This window comes from Aricia agestis, chromosome 14 (genome assembly GCF_905147365.1).
Source record: "Aricia agestis chromosome 14, ilAriAges1.1, whole genome shotgun sequence".
Lineage (NCBI taxonomy): Eukaryota > Metazoa > Arthropoda > Insecta > Lepidoptera > Lycaenidae > Aricia > Aricia agestis.
Genome location: NC_056419.1, coordinates 7,359,930 through 7,387,237, shown reverse-complemented (window position 1 = coordinate 7,387,237; position 27,308 = coordinate 7,359,930). Strand labels below are relative to the sequence as shown.

The following is a 27,308-nucleotide window of genomic DNA, read 5'->3' as shown; positions in this document are numbered from 1 at the left end:
AATGCACTTCTGTAATATTATGGGTATCAAATTAAAGGGCTTATTGAGAGTAACTCGGAAACGAATGTAATGTTATTCTATATCAAATATGGCAGCTTAGCCAAGATAGGGGAATAGTTATTTTAAAGCACTTCTGCAATATGGGTATCAAATAAAAGGGCTCATTGAGAGTAAATTGAAAAGTAATAGTCAAGTCGTGTCGTGTCGTGTCGTGTCGTCTCGTGTCGTGTCGTGTCGTGTCGTGTAGTGTCGTGTCGTGTAGTGTCGTGTCGTGTCGTGTCATGTCGTATCGTGACGTGTCGTGTTATGACGTGTCGTGTTATGACGTGTCGTGTCGTGTCGTGTCGTGTCGTGACGTGAAGGTATGTGTCGTAATTTTACGTGACGTCACGTGAGTCGCGACGTGACGTGAAATAACATGACGTGACTTCAAGTCAAATCCAGCCTGGGTTTCAGAAAATGCCCGGTTGAAGCCGGTCACTTTTGTTAAACGAAATTTAACTTTTTAGTCATGCAGAAATAAACGGAATAGAACAACTCGCTAAATATAGATTTTTTACTAGTCAAAGTCGTGTACGATTTCTTAATGACTTAAGTTGATCAGATTTTAATAAATTCTTGAAACAAAACAAATTATATATCAAACAGACTAAGAAGTCTAGCCAGAGATAATTAAAAAACAAAAAATAAATTATAAACAAAAAAACTTTTTGAAAAAAAGCTTTTATTTAAATAGTCTAAAAAGAATAAAATAAATTTATCCTTAAAAATTTTAACTTTTATGTTAAAATCCTCAATGTATTATACAATTTGCATGATAATAAAAGCTTGTCGCGCGATTTGTAAATAAACTATATTATGTAGTACCAATATGACTGAGCAAATTGATATTATATTTTTATTTTAATAAATTTATCAAGTACCAGCTGATAGATTGTTAAGTCTCGCGCGACAAGCTTTTATTATCATGCAAATTGTATAATACATTGAGGATTTTAACATAAAAGTTAAAAATTTTAAGGAGAAATTTATTTTATTCTTTTTAGACTATTTAAATAAAAGCTTTTTTTCAAAAAGTTTTTTGTTTATAATTTATTGTTGAATATAAAAGAATATGAGCCGAGAAATAATAGATTTGAGATTCACATTTTACGACTATCTCAACATAAACATGTACGTATAGCAATAGAATAACTCGTATTCTGTTAAATGTTAAAATTCGTTTGTTTCGAAGTTAACAGAATGCGCAATGTTATTGTCCACGGTAAAGTTTAAGTACATGTGCTTATTTTGATCAAGTTACTCGCAGTACAGAACAATACAAAAATATCATGAATTATGGCCTCTCGACTTCTTTATAATGTTGTTTACTCAGACGGTAAGTTTACTGTCCCCAAAGTGAGCGAGACGAAAATAAGTTACCGACGTTATGGTACGGTTTTTCCAATCGATAAAGCTTGGTATTATTTTGATATGATTTGCCCCATCGTGAATTATAGAATGGAGCCAACACGCGCACGATAGGGCTAATAGCGTGCTCGTTTTGGTTTCAATAATTCATTCCTCATGGGTCATCGTTCGCTCGTCGATTGATTTTCGTATCTATTTCTTACAGAGGCTAATAATAAAGAACTATACGTGTCACTTGTTTGTTTTATAATAAGTACTTTTTATATCTATGGTAAATATTTAGAAATGAATAGGTATGCACATAGTTAAAGAAGTATAAAATAAAACATTTTTCTTTATGGCTTCTGTAGTAATGTTATTTAGAAACATATGATTATAATCTACTGTACCTAATAACAACAACAACTGTTGACGAATTTAAAATACAAAAACTACGTTTACAATTTCAAAACCAAAAATTTTAAAACGTTAAGAATCAACTTGCATATTTCGTAGACAGCTACGCCGTAGCACTACCGTAGCATCATCGTAGCATTACCGTAGCACTGGTTACGAAAAAGTTACGAATGCTACGACGTGGTTTTGAGTGAAGTGTTTTCAGTGAATAATTTATTGGCTTAGAAAACTTGGTCCTTATATTTTGGTCATTAAATTAGCTCTTTGTTAAGAAAAACGTAGATTTCATTCAAATTAAAAATATTAGGTAAAAACTTAGAAAATTACCGATATATAATTGCAATTAAATACTAACGCAAAAAATTATTAAGTGGACAATCGCAACCAATTAATTTATCGTATTTATTAAACAGTTTTTAATGTGTTTTACTAAAATAAAAATAAAAAACTAACTATTTAAAAAGATGTTAAACATTCAAAAATTTCAATTTCGCTACCCGGCTCGTGGCACCTGCGAGATGCACCGTGCACCGTGCAGCCCGCGCCAGCCAGTCTGGCGCCGCCCGCCCCCGCTCCCGCCCTCGCCGCCGCCCCCGCCCCCGCCCTCGTCCTCGGGCTTGTTTTCAACTTTGATTGATAATTTGTTACTTTGTGGAAACGCACTACGCGTTCAAAAATATGATTTTTAAATAGTGCGGTTTGTAAGTTTGTTAAGGGATTGAAAGTTTTTAAAAAAGTTTATCGTAGAAACATTCTGTGAAATTTTGTATTCTCGGTTTTAAAATAAGTGGTGGATAGTATGGTAATATCTTTTTAGTAGTCACAAAAACAATGTTGCTCGTTTTTATATATTTTTTTTATGAAATAAGGGGGCAAACGAGCATACGGGTCACCTGATGGAAAGCAACTTCCGTCGCCCATGGACACTCGCAGCATCAGAAGAGCTGCATGTGCGTCGCCGGCCTTTTAAGAGGGAATAGGGTAATAGGGGAGGGTAGGGAAGGGAAGGGAATAGGGGAGGGTAGGAAAGGGAATAGGGTAGGGGATTGGGGCTCCGGTAAACTCACTCACTCGGCGAAATACAGCGCAAGCGCTGTTTCACGCCGGTTTTCTGTGAGAACGTGGTATTTATCCGGTCGAGCCGGTCCATTCGTGCCGAAGCGTGGCTCTCCCACGTATATTATATTTATCAGTGTTTTAGAGTTATAGAGTTTGGAATGGAATAAGCGTAGATGATATTATATTCCTGTTCCAATCACAATTTTATTAATTGCAAAGTAAACTTCGCATAAAAGTAAAAAATATTGAAAATTGGTCGCAAACGACGCTTTATTTTTACTGAAATTCATTTGAACGTCACCGACAAAGCGATAAGAAAGTGAGATGAATTTTCATTGCGCTAAATTGAATTCTTCTGTATTTTTACAAGCGAAGAAAGAGGCAACTAAATGAATTACGAGTGTTGCGACAGCAAAAGTTTTAATGACGTAACGTTTGCCAAATCATACAGAGGCTGAATCCAATTTTTAGTGGGTTGCGTAGGTGTTATGATTCAGAATTTGACCTACTTCATTCGGGATAGTACAAAAGAGTGATCGATCATCCTAAGGTTGTGTAACACCTAATTATACAGAACTCCAGCCTGTGGGCTGAGGCTGGGCCCTGAGGCGGTCGTAAACATAATTTGGATAATGGTAACGCACGTAACATGGTTTTTGGCGTAATTACACTTCACGGGCTATGAACTTTCCAGAACTGGGCTAATTGAGCTAGTCATTCTGAAATATGCCCCCAGCAAATTACGAGATAAGAATTGTACTCGCGTAGGATGTAAATGTTTTTGTTCTAAAAAGAGCGTTATATTTCTTAGTTGATAAAAATAATAATAATTAGAATAACTTATATATTTTGGTTTACTCGAAAATCGTTTAATAACTGAACTAAAATTCAAATAACAATCGTTTATTCGTAATTAACTAGAATCAATGTCTCATAAAATTATATGGTTCAATTTCATTGGATACAATTAAAATATGTAAATGCAAATAGAATAGCGCCCAAGTAATAGAATAGTAATACGTAGATTGTTTACAAGTGGCTGCCTTTGTGTGGTGCAGACATTTAAATACGTCTATAGGGCGCTTTGAAAACGGTTTGTAATGATCGCATTGAAATTGGCGTTAGATCCAACACTCTGAACACTATAATTGTTACTGAACTTCAAACGGATTTCAACAAATCTAAATATTTATTTAAAATTTCAAAATATGCTTTTAATTTTCGTTAATTCGTTACGAGATTTTGTAGATATAAAATACTAATTTTAATGAAATAAATACTTCGTACTGAAAGTACCAACTTTTCGAAGCTTATAATTTTATAAAGTGTTCATTTTGTATTTTTAAGATATTAAAAGTACGTTAGCTTTATATTTTGGGTACAATATTAATTTAGAATATGAAATTTGTTTTCTACATCTATCTTATTAAGACTTAACCAAAAACTATGAGAAAGCGATGTTCCAATATCTTTTGCTTACAGTTCTAAAACAACTATTTATAGGATCCTATAAATAGTTCAGAGCGTATGAGTGAGTCATGTTTTCGGGTTATAAATATTCGGACTCCTTGGGTGACCTTGGTGTGGGCGGAGGAGGCGCCTCGCCGCCTCATGGCTTTGTGTCATATGTCATATTCCCATCGTCACTCGTCTTGATTACCCAGCGATTTCTGGCTAGATTGTTATTGATGTAATATTTTAGAAGATCCTTAATAACACATTTTGAAACCTGTAATAATAATCGGTTTTAGAGAAAAGTAAATGAAATATCACGGCTCGTAAATAGCTAAGCTAAGTTTGTTTGATTTTTTCTGGTAGCTAGATTATTAGAAAGCGATAATAAGAATTATTGTTAATGGTAGGTTTTTGTTATGGGTTTAGATTCTTCGAAAACTTCTAAATAAGGCAATGATTCGGCGTAATACTACACGATTAACTAGTTTATGATAAATCCACTTGTAAAATAGTGTTAATGGTAAATTAGTTTATATAAAACAGCATTTAAGTGCTAATACTGTTATCACATTTCAATCAAAGGAGTTCAGTTTTAAGCAGAAATTTTAATTATCAAAACAATGAGTTTCTAAAAGTAACATAGAATATCATTGTATCAAACTGTATAAAAATGTATCTAAAAGTGAGTTATAAAAAGTAAACGATATCATAATAGAAAATAGGTAGCGGTCATTAAAATTTGTGACAACAGCGCTAGCGAGACTTCGTGGTTCAACTGTTGGCGGCCTAAATATTGCTACTTGGTTTTCTGTTACGTAGTCAGACTTCTTTTAACATTATGAATCATTATTCAAAAAGTTTTTATGATTTAAATAAACTTATGTCAATATTAGTGATTATTATAATGTAAAATTTGAAAAAGAAAAATACCGTTTGCCACTTTCAGCCATTTGCTTTCATAAAATATATTTAAAATTCATAGAGCGTACAGAAATAGGCATAAGTTCCAGTTGTTTTCGTGTGACGTCAACCAAATACTGAACACTTTACCTACATATTTTAAGCTTAAATATTTTCTTTTCAACTATACGAGTATCAACGAAGGTTTCGGTTCGTTTGTTTTATCGGTAACGCATTTAGGGATTTCAAAAGGCTTTAGATAAAATGACGCTCAGCCGACGACACAAACAACTAGATGTTTCCTACAACTTTGTTAGCGAAGGAATGCGAATCGTACAACAACAGTAATTTTTTCGTGATGAAAACTATTTTAAGTACATCATTTCCCAGGAGTCAAATTTTCACCATACCTTTTTTCATAATCGGAAGTCGCGTCCATCTTTGCGCAATACAGACCGACAGACTGATCTTATATGTATTTTTAGTATGGTTATAAAAACGTGATCGAACTTTTGACGAATTAAACTGCGGAACTAATAACGCACAGTTTACGGCCCACCTTAAATTATGTCACCGCTGGACATAGGAAAAAAGGAAAAAACAATCCCCTGAATGTTAATGTGTTCAAAAAAACTTCTCTGTTATCTAAAAATGAACATTAACATCTAATATTCATGTAAGACTGTTTGGAAACCCCAATATACGAAAATAAAATAAAATAAAACATTGGATTACTGTTCCAAACACCTCAATATCGCGAGGATTCGACTAGACAATAATCATTGTAAATATTATAATAATATATATTATTTTGATTTTTTAATTAAAAATTCAACAAATGAGTACAAGCAATTTTTACATTACATTCTTAGTAATAATTAATGTTTCACATTGAATAATGTATAAAATAAAAAAAACATAGATAATTTCATAGATGTTTTTGCCATCTTCCGTCGCCCATGGACAGTCGCAGCATTAGAAGAGCTGCAGGTGCGTTGCCGGCCTTTTAAGAGGGAATAGGGTAACAGGGGAGGGTGGGGATGAGAAGGGAAGGGAAGGGAGTAAGGGAGGGTAGGGAAGGGAATAGGGTAGGGATTGGGCCTCCGGTAAACTCACTCACACGGCGAAACACAACGCAAGCGCTGTTTCACGCCGGTTTTCTGTGAGCCCGTGGTATTTCTCTGGTCGAGCCGGCCCATTCATGCCGAAGCATGGCTCTCCCACGTCTAAACGTGTAAAATTTGTATATTGATATTAGATTTGAAATAGTAATACCATTAAAGGTATTAAAATGTACGTGATATTCATACACTAGCTGGTACCCGCGACTTCGTCCGCGTCAGCATAGTAGATCATGTCCCAAGTATTATTTTCGAATCAAATCAAATAAAAGTCATTTATTCACATAGGTCACCACTTATGAACGCCAAAAACATTGTAATATAAATTAATTGTAGTACATAATATATTCGCTAAATTATTATCACAAAAACCTAATAACTAATAAGTAGATATACAAATTACATTCATGTCACAGATTATTATTATCTGTTACCAATTACAACATAATATTTTACCATATTGTCATAAAAATAAGTCATAATTATTATTTACTTTATTAAATTATAATGTCCAAAATTAAAACACAAATTATCAAATAATTATTAATCGTGAATGTCATAAATATTATAATTGATGTCAGATAAAGTAGAGCAAAAATAGTAATAAAAATAATTAAAATTAACATTTAACAATAATTAGAACTAACATTACAAAATATAATCAAAACCTAATCATTTCCATGGTTGAATGTCATTAAAATATTCATTTGTCGTGTAATAACCTTTATTCAATAATTGATTTTTGATACATCCCTTAAACTTAGTAAATGGTAAGTCTAGAATCTCAGCAGGCAATCTATTATAAAAACGTATGCCGAGTCCCACAAATGAATTTTGTACTTGACGAAGCCGTGTATAGTTACTAGCTAACTTGTTCTTATTTCTGGTATTGAAAGGGTGAATATCAGCTTTTTGGTCATAATTGTGAATGTTTTTTCTAATGTACATGATATTGTCAAAGATAAACTGAGATGCAATTGTCAAAATATTTATATCTTTAAATTTTTCTCTCAAAGAATCTCTGGGTCCTAGTCGATATATGGCACGTATTGCTCGTTTTTGCAGAATAAATATTGTCTGAATGTCAGCTGCACTACCCCCCATAATAATAAACCATAAGACATGATACTGTGGAAGTAGCTAAAATAAACCATATGTGCTGTTTCAACGTTCGTCAAAAGTCTTACTTCCTTTCCTAATAGCAAAAACGGCTGAACTAAGTTTCTTAGCTATGTTAGAAATGTGAGGTCCCCATTGCAATTTGCGGTCAAGCGTAAGACCTGAAAACATTGTAGAATCCACTAAGTTTAAATTATCTATACCAATTTTAATATTAAGTGTGCTAGTGGACTTAACATTGGGCATAGTAAATTTGACACATTTAGTTTTTTTTGGGTATATAGAAGATTATTAGAATTGAACCATTGTAGTATGAGAGTAAGTATTCTATTTATGCTGTTGATATCCGGATTTTTACGATTGATTTTGAAAAGAACGGATGTGTCATCGGCAAATAACAAAATTTCACATAAATGTTTTATAAAAAATGGAAGATCATTAATGTAAATAAGGAACAAAAATGGTCCTAAGATGGAACCCTGAGGAACTCCCATTTTGGTATGCAAACCCGATGATTTAACACCATCAACATCTGCGAATTGCACTAGGTCCGTCAAATAATCTTTAATTAGATTAAGTGCTGCATCTCTAATACCATAGTACTTTAGTTTGAGTAGAAGTGTGCGATGATCAACGCAGTCAAAGGCTTTTGACAGATCACAAAACACGCCAATGACATCGTGAGAATCTTCCCAAGCTTTAAGTATATATTTAATCAATGTTACACCAGCATCTGCTGTTGACACCCTTAGTGAAACCGTATTGACGATTGTGGAATAGCTTATTGATATTAAAGTGACTCTGTAACTGTATAAATATGGCCTTCTCAAATATTTTTCTTATTGCTGGCAAAATAGAAATTGGTCTAAAATTAGTAGGGTCACTTTGTGAGCCTTTTTTAAATAATGGTATAACTTTCGACTGCTTCATGAGTCGGGGAAACACCCCGACATCTATACAGCGCTTAAATAAGGCGGCTAAATATGGCGATAATTCAGTTATAATATTTTTGAGCAATGTAACTGAAATACCCCATAAGTCTACAGATTTCTTCATGTTAAGAGTCTTGAATATCTTTAAAATGTCATTAGGGTTAATGTGTTTGAAGTTAAACAAAGTCACATTTTCCTGCACATTAGCTCTCAATAATTCATTTGCTTTTATTGAAGAAGAATCAAGGGAGTGAGTTAATTCTAAAGGTATATTCACAAAATAGTTGTTAAAAAAATGAGCTAATTCTAGATTATCAGATATTGTCAAACCATCAATGTTAAGTGCTATTTTGCGTTCATTTGTTTTAGATCGCCCGGTTTCGTTGTTTATTATATTCCAAGTGCTACGAATAATATTACTAGAGCTCTTAATTTTATTACTTAAATATAAGGATTTGGCAGCCAGACAGGTCTTTTTGAATACTTTGGAATAATTCTTAACGTACTGAGTAAATAGAAAGTGAAAGTTATATTTCTATAAGTCATACAAGTCATATAATTTGTTTCTGCTGATGTAAATGCCAGGTGTCGCCCATTCACAAAATTTCATTTTCCTATCAATGTTAAACGTCTTAGTCTTAAAAATTATGTCGTGTTAGTTTATAATAACATCATGCAATTTATCATAAAAAATGTGTGGATATTTTTGGGTAACATCTATATTTAGAATTTTGCTTGCGATATTATCTCTAAAAATATTTATTTTAGCTGATGTAATCGGTCTACATGTGATTGTTTTAATGGGATTATTAGTAGTAACTGGAAAAACAGCTAGCTGGCCTAGGTGGTCTGATGTTAGATCACTAAATAAGCACTTTTCTATGCAACTTGAATTACAGTAAATGTTATCCAAACAAGTTGCTGAGTGTGAAGTTATTCTAGTTGGCTCCAAAAATAAGTACTTAAGATCAAAGGTTGCAAATAAGTTAAGTAGTCTGTCACATTTTGATGATTTCTCCAGTAGATTTACGTTTAGGTCACCACATAGTATAATCTTTTTCTGTGTCAGCAAACGATTTAATACACTATCTAATGTCGAGTCAAATGATTCCAAATCGCTCTGAGGGGGTCGGTACACACAGATTACTATGTATTGTTCCAGTTCAACGCACGAAATTTCTGCTGTACATTCAGAGGAAAGTGTAACTATATCAGTACGTTCTTTATATTTAATATCATTTTGTATATAAATAAGAGACCCACCGCGTATAGTTTCCTTTCTTATAAACGAACTAGCAACATTATAAAAGTTATTATTTAAAGCATTAATTTGTTCAATTGATAACCAATGTTCTGTAACACAGAAAATATTTATATTGCGGCTTTTAAGGAATAGGTCTATTTTCAATTGTTTACTAAGCAATCCCTGAATGTTAATATGTGCCAAAATTATAGCATTAGTAGTTTTAGAGGAGCTATTCTTGATCGTAATATTATATAGCCTATGTGTAGACCCGACCTCTAAGTAATATCCGTGCAAAATTTGAAGTAAATCCATCCAGTAATTTCTGAGTTTATCCCGGACATACATACAGACAAACAGACAAAAATTCTAAAAACTATATTTTTGGCTTCTATATCGATTGTAGATCACGTCGCAAGTATTATTTTTCAAAAATTTTCAATGTACAGAATTGACTTTCCTACGATTTTATTATATGTATAGATTGTACCTGAAAGTCATAATTATTATACTAATTAAGTAATTAGTCATTGATACTATGATAAACATCACTAACAGATGAAAAGACTGATCAAGTTTTACCATTTTCACCGTACATTTGTGACAAAAGCTAACTTTTTCTAAAGGCGCTGACAACAATCGACGCTAAAGAGATATGTACGTCAAAAATCTCGACTGTCTTTTATTCCGGTTATTTCAAGCCGTTCATAAAAGATATCATCCGAGCTCGCCGCTGCATTTCACTGATAATATCGTTTCATTGAAAGCAATAAAGGGGAGCCTACGAAGATTTTATAAAGTAGATGTTATTTTATATATCTCATAAAACACACCTCATAACGAAACCGCTTACGTGAGATAAATATAACGCGTTTACGGCGTGGGCTCACGCGTTTCCATCAATCGACAATATTATACTTTGAAGTGCCCACTCGTTCGCTGAAATCCATTTAAATGCAGATCGAACATATAATTTTGTGGTCGTTACCTTTGTGCTGATAAGGTTACGTTTGAACCGCTTAATTAAATGAATATGTTGGTAAATAAATAATTACAAATAAATAAATATAACAAAGGTGTAATGAATAAATGAATATTTTATGCCAACATTTATATCGTAGCTGAGTATACAGGGTAATTATTTCATTTGGAGACTTTTCAGAATTAATATCTTTCTGAATATAACAAAAGTGATATTCCTAGTGGAAAATTAAATAAGTTTTTCTTATAAGATAATATTGTAATTTACTGTTAATTCTTGTGGTCGCTAATGACCACAGTTGTAACAAGCGACCTTTAAATAAATAATTACAAAAAAAAATTATGCTAAGACGCCGTCTTATCGCATTGGTACTCGTATGAACCAGCATGTTTTTTTTCAAAAAGGAAAGTTGTTCATATAATAGGAGCATATTGAGAAGTATGTTCATTCTGTAAACTCTCGAAACCACAATATATCTACCTGTTATTAGAAATAATTTTATCAAATTTTTGCTCTCCTGCCTCAGACTATTAATAACGTATATATATATGTACAAGTAGATTATGTACAGTGATAGATTCTATATTCTATAATCAAGTAAGGTATTACCTTCATTCATAATGAATTTGTAAAGTTATTACGGACCATTATTTTGAGCAATTAATATTGTAAGGGAATATTATCCTTCAAAGTTATGATTGTTCTAATTTATTATGATGTTAATGTATGTAACTAGCCTTATAATATTATAATCGTGTATACTGAATGGGTTTTGTTATAAACTGGTAGGTGATAACATAAAATATCTTTGATAAGTTAATTACACCAAGGCTTTGATAAAATTTGAAGAAAAATGGGTACAGGGTGTTAAAACTTTGCTATATAAAAATAGAAATGAATTTCATAGGACTCGAGCTTAATTGAAATAGTTAAACTTAATTTTAATAACGTTTTCACTTTTTCTAAAATAATTTACATTTTAGATATAGTTAGAGTTTTAATTCAATAGTAGTAACGGTACTAACAATTTACTATGAGTTACTTTTAAATTCATAACACTAGCTGTAGTCAATCTATACTAATATTATAATTGGGAAGAGTTTGTTTGTTTGTTTGTTGGTTTGTTTGAACGCGCTAATCTCAGGAACTACTGGTCCGATTTGAAAAATTCTTTTACTGTTGGATAGCCCATTTATCGAGGAAGGCTATAGGCTATATTTTATCACGCTAAAACTAATAGGAGCGAAGAAATAGAGGAAAATGTGGAAAAAATGGGGGAAATTATATGAAAGGGCTAATCTCAGGAACTACTAATCCGATTTGAAAAATTATTTCAATGTTAGATAGCCCATTTATCGAGGTAGGGTATAAACTATATTTTATCACGCTAAGACTAAAAGGGACTAAGAAATAGAGAAAAAAACGTGGGAAATTATATGTAAGGGCTTATTTGAATACGCTTATTTCAGGAACTACTAATATATAAATATTTAGCTTAGAATCTATTTCAAAAATTATCGTGACAACAAATAAAGTTTTTGAATGCTTTGAACCGGTACGATATGCGATTTCGAATTAATAACAATTAGTTAGAAAGACAGATTTATGCTTTAATTATTTTCTCTAGGCACTTAACACTTCTTCTTCAGCTGTCCTTGTACTAACAGTACTAAAATAGCTATTTTGTTTATAAACTTTGCTGTCTACAGTGTACTGGCGTGGCGCTGTAACAAGTGGTCGCGTGTCCAACACGCTTGTTAGTAGCTAAATCAGTTAACTGAGATTGCAGATCGACAAGCTTTGTGTTCCTAAAGCAAGGACACTTGACTATTGTTGGACCCCTTCATATGGACTAAGATCCCACCATAGATCGACCTTCAGCAAGCTGGTTAGTGGATGATACGATACGATATTTTATATTCAATCACGTATGTCAATAAATTTAATGCAAGTGGGTTGCCTAAAAATTTCAGTCCAGAATAAAAAAAACATTTAAACATTTTTTTTAACATTTCACTGGTTTGGTTAATAGACAAATTCCATACCAATCGAAAGTATGAAACCCGTAGAAAATGGAAACGTTAGGTTGTCTATTTTTTCCCGTTACAACTCATGGGTAGGCACTTAGGCAGGTATAAACAGGTAAATCGATACTAGTACCATGGAGTAAATCTAGTACCGGTCTGGTTAATGCTTAATGCATATTCTACGGGCTTTATTGACATAGGTTATTAAATATAAAATTCTTTTCATCCATTAAGCGGTTACCATCCGACCATAGAACGACCGGTATTATTAGTAAAGTCGTTCTATGGTCGGATCCTATACCAATAGACAAGTTCCGAAATATAAGCCAGTACACTGAGCAGCACTCATTACGTGTATCTATGACATACTGTTGCAAATTGCAATGCTCTTAAATGTACAAGCTCTTCCAACAATGCAGATTAATATTACATATATTGGAACACCGTGGGCGGCAAGTCTGTCAATTAGATATCTTTTGTTTAGTAAAAAAAAAGTTTTTTTTAATGGGTAATCTTTAACGTCCACCATACGCTGGGCCATCGTGATGAGCCACTACGATGGACCGTCGTGTAGAGGCACAATAACCATTGTATAGCCATCGCATGCGACATTTGATGGGCCAGCGATGGGCCATGGTGTAGAGACACAATCAAATGCATCGCAACACACCCCCTCGTCACGTTACAACTTCCCCTTAAAATATAGCTTTAGTTTAGCTAATAGATATAATAAGACAATATATCTATCTTGTAATAATTTACTCCAATAAAACGACCGTTACCTAATAACCTAATAGATATATTATATAAATTAATTAACATTGATGGCAGGCTTCCACGTGCCTTTATATCGTATACACCTAACACTATATTAGTTGAGGTTGTAATCGGCTAATTAATTATAACTAGTTTCGTATTAATAATCGTAATGTAGCAGTAGGTAGTTTTAGTAGGTATTTTTTCATGTTTCTTCACGGAATTTGTATTATTTCGGTTCTTCATGTTGGTATTTATTATAAAATATTAACTGGTGCAATATATTCCTTAACGAGTAAATGTGCGGTCAAAGGTCATAACTTTATAGGTATGTCATTTTGTGTTTCTTCCAAATCTCTATTAGGAATTTCCAGTAAAGTCTACTGCTTTAATGAATCTTTATTCTTTAGAAATACTAACTATTACTTAGTACATAATATTAATATGTTCTAAAGGTTCATCCACATAGAAGTTATATAACGTTAACCCATCACACACAATACAATAACAATAGATTTCCAAGAATTCACGATCGAAGGATTAATAGATAACATTTTTTTTACATATTATAACAAAATATACGTTTATTTCTTGACATGTTGTAGCGTATGTTACACGCCATTATTAAATGTTTTGGTGTTACCTACGAATATTAAAAAGTAAAAACTAAGGAAACGTAACTCCCATACTTCAACCGTTTTGAATTTGGTTCCTTTTTATGGCAATAGCAACGAAACACTACACTCTTTACAAAATAAAGCCGTTGATATTGTCACTTCTATATGGACACGATTTTGTGTACCGAATACATGTATTCGGTAGACTCGTGGACAATTTTTTTTGACACAGTTACTTTTCCTTAGTTGTTATTCTTCGTAGGGTGTTACACAATGTTTTATAACGTTATATTATAACTGCTCTCTCTACGCATCGAGAGTATGAAAAAAAACTACGTTTTATTTCCAACTAGAACGACCTCCGTGGCTCAATGGTTAGAGTATGTGGCAACTCAAGCCGGGGGTCGCGGGTTCGAATCCCGCCGACGGAATAAAAAAGTTTTTCAATGTTCCTGGGTCATGGATGTGTATTAAATATGTGTATGATATAATAAAAATCTTAAATATATGTATAGTATAAAAGTATTAAATATATTTCCGTTGTCTGGTACCTGTAACACAAGTCCTTCAGGTACTTAGCACGGGGCCAGACTGACGTGGTGTGAAGCGTCCATAGAATATTAACTAGAAAAGAAACTGGATTTTTTGCACTTATCAAATTGTACATTAAAACATAAAATTCGATGCACATATTTAATGGGTATGTATCAATACATTATAATAATATCTTCCTGAAATATATTTTACGGGCAATATTATTGTTTAGTAGACAGCGCCCTTAATTAATTACGGGAATCCTTGAACTAGTGACACTTACCGTCCATACGGGTAAATACGTGATGGGCTATTTGTACAATGTTTACATTTCGTGAAAGGTCAACGTAAAAAATATTCTAATCCATAATATGAGCACACATGCTACATGTTCGCGGGCTCGTGGCACAGTTACCGAGAATAATAATATAAAATCTATTTCGAGGTAGTGGATATTTTATTAGGAATTCGTTGTTTTGATTTTGTGAGGTAAAAGGATGCGGCCTTGATTTTTTTATTTGACAATTTTTTGTCTGCTCTTTCTTTTTAAGTTACGTCCATAAAGTTAATATACCTGGTGGAATAGAGAAACAAAGGCCGGAGCAAGCGAGATGTCACTATCAGTAACACTCCGTGGTAAAAAGAGACCTGATACATGATAGCAGAACTCTTTTTTTAACATCCAGTCGGCACTTATCGCCGCGTTGACAATTTAATCTCATAGAATTCATGTTCAATCGTGCTTGTGTAAGAGTATAAGAGTATGTACACATATTTTTACACACAGATGTAAACCAATTTCAGTTTCGTTTGACAGCTCGATTGTTGCTCTATTCCGCTAGGTATATTAACTTTATGGTTACGTCTGAGCTACAGATCATATTTTAATTAATAAAGTGTCAAAAGATTTGTTACAAAGTTACGGGCAACATCTTGTTCTAGGCTTTTATGACTTGTCTAGGTGTGCCTGCTGTGAAAATATTTTCATTAGTTTTGACCATATTCTATTCAATGACTTCGTATTCCGTAAGGATAAAATTGTTACATTATAAGCGTAGATTATGAGGTAATATTAATACATCTGCATCCAATGCTTAATCGGGGAGACAGTGGCAGTCACGTGCTTTGACGATATTACGTGATGTAATGAAAATGCATTGCGATCCCACGCAGTCATCTAATACGCCTTGGGTGGCAGTAATATGGTGTAATGGCATCATTGCCTGATTCCCAGTAATGTAATTAAACTGCTTTGCCACATTGCTGTAATTAGAAGGAAGCAAATTAGAGATAGTTAATGGCGGTGTGATTATAATATAATATATTTAAGTGATCAAAAATTGTACCAAATGGTACCAATTTCGCCCTTTTATCGTGTAGTTATTATTTTAAAACAGGGTTTATTTTATCTTAGTTTATCAGGTGTAGGTTAACCTAACCTAACCTAACCTAATTAAAGAAAACATGAAATAATAACTTTTTTGAAGTTATAACAACATTAATTTACTGAAACTTAAAATATCCCTAATAATTATAATTTAAAGGACTTAAATCACTTCTAAAATGGACGCTGACTAAACGAACATAATACAGTTACTTATGGCTGAGATCCATTACAAAGATTCTGGAAAAAAGTCGAAATTTATTGGTGCAGATTGTGGTGCTACGGAACGTCCCCTGTGTAGCGTAAAATGACGAAATTTCAAGTCTCTGAAGGATTTTACGTACGAGTTTTTCTTCGTTTAGAGACGGTTTAAATTTCATAAAAAAGTCTAGTGCGATGTCGCAACTCGAGTCTCTTAAATTGAACCCTTGTATCTGATGTTTCAAAACATATGCTTATTTAGTATACTTGAGTTAACTAGCTTTTACCCACAACAGCTGCGCTTACGTAAAAACAGCATTCCAACACACTTTACTTTTTTTAGGTTTTAGGTTATACCCCGTAAAAGTAAGAGGCAAGCTGTGTTTTAATCTAGCATAATACAATATCAAATTCAAGTTCACAAGTTTATTGTTTCTGTTTCTTCTATAAAACATTGTGAATTATATTTATTTGGCATCCTATACTACAAACGCCTTTAGGCCGTTTATACGGATGTACCTAATAAAATACTATGAAACAATGGTCTCATAACATAATATTTTATTAAAACAGCTGTTAGCAAAAATAAAATAATGCTTAACATTCCATGTTATTATAACAATATGAATGTTACGTTATCTTGTATTTGTTCTATTATTCGTCGAACCATTTAAATCGGGAAACATAAATATGTCGGTATTTTTGAACCGTTTCCAGGTAAAAAGGCTTCCTTCAATAAATTGTGGTCCAACGAAAGGCCCTTAATAGTGAGTAATAAAGAGGTGTTCTCGGGTGATTTCTGATTATTGCATCGGCCGTAAATCGCGGTACACTATTTGAACATCTCTTTTGCGCGGAAAAGTATAATAATAATATACTATCAGAGAAGATGATTCATAGGCAGATGGAGGACCTACTTATATTGGTCGCGTTTTGTCAAACTCTGTCGACATACCACGACTTGCATTGAATTGATCAATCAACTGTCTATGAATCAATTTCTTTGATGGTACAATTAATAAAAAATACTAGATGACTCAACAACACATTATAACCACTTTATTGCGCCAAAACTCTTAACGCGCGGGAACCGTAACGTTTTACCGTGATATAAAGTATCTACTCAAACTCTCTCCATACCCAGCAAATTCGGTTCAGCAGTTTGGGCGTGAAGAGGTAATAGAGAGATTTTAGTATAAATATAGATATAGATTGGATAATGCCTGTCTCTATGTCTGTCGTATCTTCATGCTTCCATCGTTGCAGTGATTAAAGTAAATGATTAAAGAGCCCCGGAAATTGATGTAGGATAGTGTATATCATAAGAAAGTTTAAGATTCACAAATGGTTAAAATGCGCGACCCTCTCGGAAAATATTTGGCAAAATATGTTAAATCACTAAAATGTTAAATCTAAAAAATCATTGATATGGCCTGTACTAATACTATATAGTAACTTAGTACATAAAGTATGTACGTTAAGCTAGTGTTAGCTATTAAAATTATCGTATTATTTTCCGCGAATCCGCGGTTAGCGGTTCGTTACAATAAATATTAATAGTGACATGTAGTTTGTGGCAAATAAAAAGAAATTGCATTATCTATACATATTAATTATAAAACAAAGTCGTTTTTTTCCCACATCTCCCTTTGTTCCCTTTAATCTTTAAAACTACGCAACGGATTTTGATGATTCTTTCAGTGTTAGATAGCCCATTTATCGAGGAAGGCTATAATTTATTACGCTAAGACTAATAGGAGCGAAGAAATAAAGGAAAATGTGAAAAACACGGGAAAATTATTTGAAAGGGCTAACTTGAACGCGCTAATCTCAGAAACTACTAGTCCGATTTGAAAAATTCTTTCAGTGTTAGATAGCCCATTTATTGAAGAAGGCTATGCGCTATATTTTATCACGCTAAGAGAATGTGGAAAAACGCGGGAAATTATTTGAAAGGGCTTATATCGCGAACTACTGGAGCAATTTTTATGTTATTTGGCACAGATAAGAAGTAGACCACGTGAAGGATCATAGGCTATCGATTTAAATCATTTTTTCAGTGGCTATATATTTTATACCCGTGCGACGCCGCGGCAGGTCGCTAGTGTTTTATAAATAAAATAAATACTACATAATTATCTGTAGCTCATGTATGGCTCCTTTTCCCCTCTATAATTATAGCACTGCTATAAAGGGAGACCATGAGCCATAGGCTGCTTTATAGTTGCAAAACTTCTGAAAAATTCCGAATAATTCCGGAATACTTCTGGGAAAGTTTCTATAAATTTGAATTATTCAAAATGAATTTAATAAAAAAAATAATATGAATTTTTATTTATGCTGAAAAATCGTATTTTGCATCAATCATCGATCGCCGCCGCGCATAGAGCGTCGCCCGCCGGCCGCTATCACCGCTTCGCACGCGCCGACTGCCACGGCGAAATATTCGACGGAAACATTCGATTGCGGGGTACGAATCTTTCCGCGGGGTGAGGGAAAACTTCTCCGGGGAGCATCTCCCTTCCGCACCGCCGTCGCCCGCTCGCACGAATCGCTCGCCCGTACGAGCGGGCGACGGCGGTGCGGAAGGGAGATGCTCCCCGGAGAAGTTTTCCCTCACCCCGCGGAAAGATTCGTACCCCGCAATCGAATATTTCCGTCGAATATTTCGCCGGAATAATTCAATGGAAATATACGTGTTTGTTTGTGTTACGTATTAATTTATTAACGTAATTAATAATAATAATAATAAAGTTTATTTGCAACTACATTCATTCATACATGGTGCAGATTTACAAGATAATAAATAATTCCAATTAGCAGCCGCAAATTGGCTCATGCTCGGCATGTGCTGGTACAACCAGGGGCATATTCAGCGCCGGTCTTCCGCAAGAGCCATTGGTGACGACATGGGTATCACTATACCTAAACCAAGTAGAATAGCTAGCAAACACTTTAGATAAAACACAACATAAATATATATATATATATATATATATATATATATATATATATATATATATATATATATATATATATATATATATATATATATATATATATATATATACATATACATATATTTATGTTGTATTTTATGATATATAGATAAAATACAACATAAAAAAGAAAAATAAAAATTATATCTACTACGTACTTAAGTAAAATATAAATTGTTTATCTATACCTACTTCTTGGTTTAATATTATAAATGCGAAAGTGCGTCTGTTTGCCTGTCTGTCTGTTACCTCTTCACGCTCGAACCGCTGAACCGATTTTGCTGAAAATTTACATGGAAATACTTTGAGTTCCGAGAAAGGACATAGGATAGTTTTTATCCGTCCCCGTATCCCGTAAAAATGTACGGTTCCGGCGCAATAAACGAATTTTGGCGCAACGGAGTTGCGGGCGTCATCTAGTTTTATTATAAATTAGTAATGGCCAATGGGATTGATTAATCTATACTTACCTACTTATTACTTATATCCATACTATCCATACTAATATATCCTATTGTAAGTAAATCAGAATAAAAACCATAAAAAATAAACGAACTCATATGATTAGGTATTATCAAAGAAAAGTAACAAGCCGTTACCAGCCGCTATTTATCGCTAGTAATGATAATAAGCCAAAAAAGCCGTTTCTCGCCGCTTGACTTATAAAGTTAGTAACCGGCATCACATATTCTTAGATACACAACTAAAGATAAATAGTTTACAACTTCCAAGCGCAATTTTCCTCGTTTTTTTTGACAGTTGAAATATTCCCAAAGTTTCGGAATATTTCGGAATACTTCCGAAGTATTCGACGGGAATAATTCGGAATCTTTCCCGCCAGCATCTATAGGCTGCTTGTAATTACAGAAAAATGTACAGTTCCAAGTCGCGAAAAAAATCTGTCGACATCTATATTGTTACAAAGAATAAAACATTACATATAATAATCAATGTTAACAAATTTTGTTATAACGGACTATTACAATTTCCGTGCTAAAGTTTTGGCAGTCGTTTATAGAAATTGAATACTCGGAAAGTATGAAGTGTAAGGCTTAATTAAGGTTGTAGGCTGAACCAAAACAAAGTTTCACTTTGAGCTGAAATCATTTGCGAAGTCAAAAATTTGTAGAACAAGAGACCTCTTGTTCTTAGGTTAAACGTAACTTTGTAGCGCCGAAATTGAATTTGTCACGCGGTAGCTACGAATAATAAAAACTAAGGAAACATAACTCCCATACTTCAACCATTTTGAATTTGGGCCAGTCTGGCCCCGTGCTAAGTACCTGAAGGCAACGATATCAAAATACTACGTTCTAATTCTATGCCTGAAGGACTTGTGTTACGGGTACCAGACAACGGAAATTAATTTAATACTTTTATACTATACATATATTTAAGATTTTTATTATATTATGATACACATATTTAATACACATCTAGATCCGGGAACATTGAAAACGTTTTACTATGGCATTAGCAACGAAACACTTAACTCAAATTTACAAAATAATGCCGTTGAGATTAATTGTCACTTCTACATTTACACGAAATCATGTACCGAATACATGCATAAAGTGTGCATGTATATTTTTGGTACATACTTAAAAGAAAACAATCCACTGTCGTCTTAACACGACTAGACTATATTTTGCCTCGTTCGGTTAACGCTTATAATCTTCCCATATATTGTGTATGCAGCTTGATCGAAGTTTACGTGCTGGATTACAAATATATTCCGGCTTACCGGTACGATCATATAGTATGTTCCTAACGTATTAAGTATATATGTTACCTTGTTACTTGTTCGTTGGTTGGTACATTAAACGAGAAAGCGTTTCCGGGTTTTCTGGAAAATAAGTATGCTTTTTGTGGTAACTCTAAAGCGATAATAACAAACGATAATTATTTTTATTGCGTAATTTCTAAAAGACCACGAAAGCTGTGATACTAAGAGTACTCTCACAATTATTGAGACTAATTGAATTATACCTGTATAGCCAAAATATGACAAGTTCTAGGCCATTGGTTTTAAAAGTGAAGCATGCGAACCCACCCTTAGATTCCTGGCTACGTCCATTAAAACTATAAATTTCAACTGTCTCGCTCTGTTGCCATACAAAATATCACCATCTCTTTCACTCATATAAAAATGTTTTTTTTTTATATAGAGTGAAAGACAAGCGTGGCCTGTGAGATCGTATGACGTCATCCACTGCTAACTCGATTCACAGCACATTCAAGAACGAAACAAAAGAATGCGAGAAACACGCATCAAGATGTTTCATAAGAAAAAAAATACTAGGCATCAAGAAACGAAGAAGATAACACTTTTTTATAAATTGTAATCCTCAAAGATACTTATCTATTTTATTTATTTATTTTATTTTATCGGAAAACAAAACAGTAATTAGTGACAATGTGAATAAATACATAATAAGCAGATATAAACAATTACATTGTTCTCGCATATAGATACCTAGTTACAAAAATAAACATTTAATATAGCTCAATTAAAATTTACAATTATTTCGAAAACCAGTCTCTAGAAAGTGTATTTCTCACAACATTAGGTGATGAAGTAAAAGGATCGAGTGCGGAGCCATCTGCCGAATGAGTGCTGCTGTAAATACATAATTTTGCTGTATTGCTGTAATCATTTTCATTCGAAGAGAACAGTTAACAGTAGTAAAATGTCCAAAGTTGGCCCAGATTAAAGTAAAGAGATCTGCTCTAAAGCATGTTGAAGAAATATTTAAAACACAACCTTCCTCATGATGAAGTCAGGTGAAAATGACAGGCAAAAATTACATAACGTTTTGTAACATTAGCAATTATGGTGAAAAGGCAAAAGTGTTCGTTCAAGAATAGTTGATAAAAGCCTTTTGTTGATTAAAGTCCCGCCCATCCGTTTTAATGACATCATGAAACCTTTTTTAAAATATTAACCCAAAAATTTGACCGAACCAACCAACTGCGATCATAATATGTTACATACTATAGAATCATCATTACTTCTAGTAAAAAAAAAATAGTACTTACATATTAAAATATTTTGGCAATTATTATAATATTTATTGAACGCAGGCTTTCGTCATGGAAAGCTCGTCAATTCATCCAAATTATCCTACGCTACGTTTGTCCAATCGTGATTTCTAAAAACCCTGTGTGGGTAATTAGTCATGAAGTATGAATTTATCATTAATTGCTGATGAAATGATAATGACCCCGTGTGAACGGTGGGAATATCTAATCCTAGCCTGCATCGCACTGATTAGGTCTTAGCTTCCGTAATCTTTAATCACTATGTAATATGCTTACTAATTAATTCTAAGCATTAATATGTACTTATACTTAGTATAAACACCATAAACGTCTATGCGTATAATCAAAATATGAATCATTCTTCATTTTTCCTTATTCCGCAATACATTGCAAAGTTTTTGCATTGCATTGCAAGTTAAATATGTATCCATAATAATTATTGTCATATACTATTAAATTTTCTCATAAATGTTGTACCTCAAAGATAACAAACGATAGATTATTGTTTAAAACACGTAGTGTCGAGCATTTTGTCAACACAGTGCCTCTGAAGCATGGCGCGGCACATAATCTTTCAACCCATTAGTTCAATGAAAATTAAATAGTTAAACGAGAATAAATATTATTAAAAGTATACTTGCAAGAAAAATATCAAAGTTCTAAGTTACAAATTATCAAACGTTAGCTTTTTATAATGAATGAAAAAAAATATGTATTAGATTCTGAGCATTAAACGCATCATTGTACGCTCTAAATGTTGGTACAAGCTCTATTAAAAAAAAACTATATATATATATATATATATATATATATATATATATTGGGAGGTTTCTATGCTATGTAATTTTTTAAACATAGAACGCTTACCAAAATATTTGACTACATAAATTATAAGCAAAAAACTTTTTGAAAAAAAAAACCTTTTCTTTAAATACTTACTTTAAAAAGAAGAAAATAAATTTCCCCTTAAAAATTCTAACCATTTAGTTATAACCTCAATATATTATACAATTTGCATGATAATAAAAGCTTGTCACGTGATTTGTTAATAATAAACTAGTAAGTGCCAACTTAACTGAGTAAACTGATATCTATTATATTTTTTATTTTATTAAGTATAGTACCTAATTAAATGTTGTAGATTGTTAAGTCTCACGACACGACACGACACGACACGACACGACACGACACGACACGACACGACACGACACGACACGACACGACACGACACGACACGACACGACACGACACGTCACGTCATGTCACGTAATGTTACGATACGACACGACACTGCACGACAGGCCACGACATGACTTTTCAATTCACTCTCAATAAGCCTTTTTGTTTGATACCCATATTGCAGAAGTGCTTTAAAAATAACTATATTCCCCTATCTTAGATGAGCCGCCATATTGGATTTAGAATGACATTACATTCGTTTCCGAGTTACTCTCAATGAGCCCTTTCATTTGATACCCATATTGCAGAAGTGCATTAAAAATAATTATACCTCTATCTTGGATGAGCCGCCATATTGGATGTAGTATGACATGACATTCGTTTTCGAGTTACTCTTGAAAAGCCCTTTCATTTGATATCCATATTGTAGAACTGCATAGAAAAAAACTATTTCGCCATCTTGAATGGTCGGCCATATTGGATTTAGAGTGATGTCACATACAATATCATGTATTGTCATCCAAACTAAACGTGCCTGCAAAATTTCAGCTCGATCGGTTAAATATATCTTCTCCAAAATTGAGTTCCAAGATTTCACCCGAACATACATACGTACATACATACAGAGCAAGTTAAATAAAAGCTTTTAATAAATCAATTACTACACAAATATAAAATCGTGCCTATAGACTGGGACGTGACTGAAGCGCTACGGATCGTAGCCCTGTCTAAATGACAACGTCAACAATCCAACGTGGAGGCACGTTGCCGTACCTAAATATAGCCTGCAGTATGCAATACGGATCATCCATTGATTTATTTAATTGGAGGGTTAATAAATTTATCCATATTAATATTATAAATACGAAATTGTGTCTTTTTGTCTTTCTGTCTCTCTATTACCTCTTCACGCCCAAACCGGTGAACCGATTGAGATTGAGTCCCGGGAAGGACATAGGTTTTTATTTCGAAAAATGTACGGTTACCACGCGATAAATGACTTTTGGGGCAGCAAAGTTGCGGGCGTTATCTAGTATATAAAAAGTTAAAGATTTGAAGAAGGGAAAGAAAAAGTTAACCGAAATAAAAAGCGCAACACGTGAAGAAGAGTAAAGTAGACTAAATACAACCTTTATTGATTATAATATCATTAAACTTTGTCCGAAACACTACGCTATACATTACGTCAATTGCGAATAGTTATACTTCAAACGCGAATTATAAATCAGCTAATTAAAATGTTAAAGTTGATAAACTAATTATTAACCTTTTGCGGTTACTGTGACTTCATGTTTAACAGTTATTTAATTTGACAGTTGGGTGAATCTATTAATAACTAAAATACTGGTTTAAAGTAAAATCAAATTATGTGTTACCTTTTTTACTTTATTTTTATGAGGTTTATCAAAATCTAGATGACGCCCGAAACTCGGTTGCGCCAAAATTCGTTTATTGCGGGGGACTCGTACATTTTTCCAGGATGAAAAATATCCTATGTCCTTACTCCTTTCCCGGGACTCCAAGTTCAGCGGTTTGGGCCTGAAGAGGTAGCAGACAGACAGCAGCCATACTTTCGTATTTATAATATTATTATGGATATCGTGGATTGATTGTTTACACTTTTTTTTACAAAATAAATTGGTTCTTCACCAATATGGCCAGGATGATATAACTCATTACCTTAAATCCCCAATACCACGAGATTGAAAAGGTCTCGAAGATCCAAGACATAAACTAAATTTACTTTGAGTTTTAAATTGTAATTTAAAGTACAATAAAGACCGCGGGGAACGGCTAGTGTCAGCGTGATAAATATAAGAGAGAATGTGGTGCTATTTTGGAGTACAAAAGGCATTTTTAGTCGAGTGAGTTTATATGTGTGTCTTATCAGCTATTGTAAGTGTGCGGCGTATACGTGTGTGCAATCGTATAAGCGTATGTCGTATGCACGGGCCGTATGCAGGTGTGCAATAGTGCATGTGTGGGTTGTGAGCCTACGTCATATCCACGCGACGATACGCAGGTGTGCGGTCTCGCGTGTGTGGGTGTGAATGAGCTCCGCGCGGGTGTGTGCGGGGGTGCGCGGGTGGCGGGGCGCGGTATCGACGCGCGCGCGGCGCCTGCGCCAAGCCGCCTCACCTGTTGCTGCGAGGCCGTGGAAAGATACGCTTTCAAATTAACGTGGACACCTGATACCGATATAAAAGTTGAAAAAAAATCTTCAATCTTTAAGTCGTCACCTCCCACGCTGTCTCCTGAATCGACGCAGGTGGAGGTTTATATCGTTCAACTTAATTTAAAGTTATCCACTGAGTAGTCAAACTTTTACTGTACTAAATTTTTCTGAATTTTTTATACCTATAATATCATGCCCTTAAATTTTATATCGATTTTACAGCTTAAGCACCTACCTAGCAAATAAAAATTGTTTGTAACTTTTTAAAGTTTGACGCACATAAAGGAAAAAATGCCATATTGAATATCCATTATTTAATATATAATATAATTATCTCTTAGTTAGTTAAAAAATAAAGTAGTGTGATATAAAGTTATGAATTACAAAATCTAAGACAACAAAGACGTTACTGGAGTTAAATCACGCTTTTGAACACTGTCGCTTTCTGCTTTCCACTTTATTACATTTCAAATTTATAAGTCTTTTATGTTTACTTTGTAATGTGATACTGTGGTGATAATGTATTGCTTACAAGTTCTACTAGTAATGTCTCCGTTTTGATAAAAAGTTGGTAATAATTGACAAACAGCATGAACAGCTTAAGAAATACTTAAAAGAAAAAAAAAAACAATAATAATTATAGTGCTACGAAAAATTTCAAATTTTATCTCACAAGTCACAAACTAATTTTATCCTTACAATAATTCTATCTCCAATAGATAAAAGAATAATACAATAGGTATAATTACATAAGTTATTATTTCTGTCAGAGCTGATACAATATACATGAAGGTAATTTGATTCATGTATCCAAAATAACTTCGAAGGTGGGTCTTTAGAAAAGGGTATGATTATATATGACGTCGGTCTAGTTATCACACAATATTAGAAAGGCGTAAGGGCCTGTTCACATGTCCACGTTACGACGTTGTCAACGTGTAACTGTGCGGTATCGTGGCACGTTGTCGTGACGTGAACATTTACGTCACTATGCCTTGTAAAACTGATACATTCTTCACTACTTATCTAAATATGGACCACTAAATACTTATTCTGCTTTTGCTAATAATTTTTAAAAAGATGGAGAGATAGATTTAAGAAAAATAATCGGCCAAGTGCAAGTCGGACGAAGGGTTCCGTACGGTTATAAAGGAAAAATAGGCGAAAAATTGTGTTTTTGTATGGGAGCCTAAAATATATAATATATTTTAAATTTTATTATTAATTATTAGATTACAAATAAAATTAAGAATATTGTAATATATATATTTTTTTTATTAATTATTAGATTACAAATAAAATTAAGAATATTGTGAACATTTGAAGTGCCTAGCTGTTGCCATTATTGATTACGAGCCAAAAAGGTAAAAAAATTACGTTTGTTGTATGAAAGCCCCCTAAATAGGCGCTATAACAACAAATTATAGCGCCAACAAAAATACATAATCGGTGAAAATTTCAACTCTCTATTACCGTTCTTGAGTTACTATAACCTGGATTTGAGGAAAGACATCAAATTCTTAGTAATAGGGTCCCATTTTTAACCTTTGGGTACGGAACCCTAAAAATGACGTATAATGTTGCTATACCGTGACGTGCATTTTTACGTTACGTTGACGTAAATTTTCAAGTCACGTCAACGTACTGTGCCACGTTGACGACGTCGTGACGTGGAGATGTGGACAGGCCGTAAGTTGGCAGTTGTACTGTTATAGAAGTTAAATCATAGGCAGATGGTGGACTTTTTTTGAAGCTTTTATTATCATGCAAATTCTA

The 27,308-nt window shown here is 33.4% G+C and overlaps 1 protein-coding gene and 1 long non-coding RNA gene across 2 annotated transcripts in view; both read right to left on the bottom strand.

The window, feature by feature from the left end:
• Positions 1–27,308, bottom strand: part of LOC121733731 — a 140,043-nt gene that overhangs the window by 31,503 nt on the left and 81,232 nt on the right. The gene's annotated exons all lie outside the window — the stretch shown is intronic.
• Positions 4,165–20,675, bottom strand: LOC121733732. The gene is made up of 3 exons (XR_006036601.1): positions 20,602–20,675; positions 11,844–11,850; positions 4,165–4,174 (listed from the first exon to the last, which is right to left on the bottom strand). It is a non-coding gene; the product is annotated as an uncharacterized LOC121733732 (long non-coding RNA).